This window comes from Pongo abelii, chromosome 22 (genome assembly GCF_028885655.2).
Source record: "Pongo abelii isolate AG06213 chromosome 22, NHGRI_mPonAbe1-v2.0_pri, whole genome shotgun sequence".
NCBI lineage: Eukaryota > Metazoa > Chordata > Mammalia > Primates > Hominidae > Pongo > Pongo abelii.
In genome coordinates this window covers 2,256,541-2,257,296 of record NC_072007.2, presented here as the reverse complement: position 1 = coordinate 2,257,296, position 756 = coordinate 2,256,541, and positions in this window count along the sequence as shown.

The following is a 756-nucleotide window of genomic DNA, read 5'->3' as shown; positions in this document are numbered from 1 at the left end:
GGCCTCACTCTGTCTTTCGCCCAGACTGGAGCACAGTGACACCATTATGGCTCGCTCACTGCAGCCTCAACCTCCCCAGGGTTAGGCGATTCCTCAAGGGATCCTACGGCCTCGGCCTCCCAAAGCGTTGGGGTTACAGGCGTGAGCCACCAGCACCCGGCCTGAGTTAATACGTCTGGTCTCACTACGTCCTCACCACACACCCATGAAGAACTCAAGTCAAGAGAGAGTCAGCAAGAGACTCTCAGCATTCTCTCCTGAAAGCACGAGTGTCCCGAGCGCCTGTGGTTTCAGGTGGCCGCGCGTAGAGGAGAGATCGCCAATGTTTCCAGAGAGGTGCGAGCCACAGTCATTCGAGGGCATCCGAGCACGAGATGGGGTTTCTGACAGCGACTTAAGGGCCAGGAAGGGCCAGAATCTGCCGAGGCCCGTGTTCCAGGGTGGGGCCGATGGAACCCAAGGTAGAGGGAGTCAGCGGTCCGCACGGAGAGAGCTCCAGCCCTAGGCCCCGCTGTGCAGACCGAATCAGAAGGAAGAGAGTCCTTCGTCCTACATGCCACATCCCTCACATCCCCCCACTGAACTTGGGAGCGGATCCGTGTTCCAAACACGAGGTGACTCTCGGTTTGCAATGGATCACAAGGGGCCGGGCTTTCCAGAGTCGGCAGGATAGAGAAGTCATTCGGGCTCGGCCTCCCCCATCCCCCGGGAACGGTCCCGCTGGTGACTTTAAACGAGCCGGGGCTGGCCTGGCCG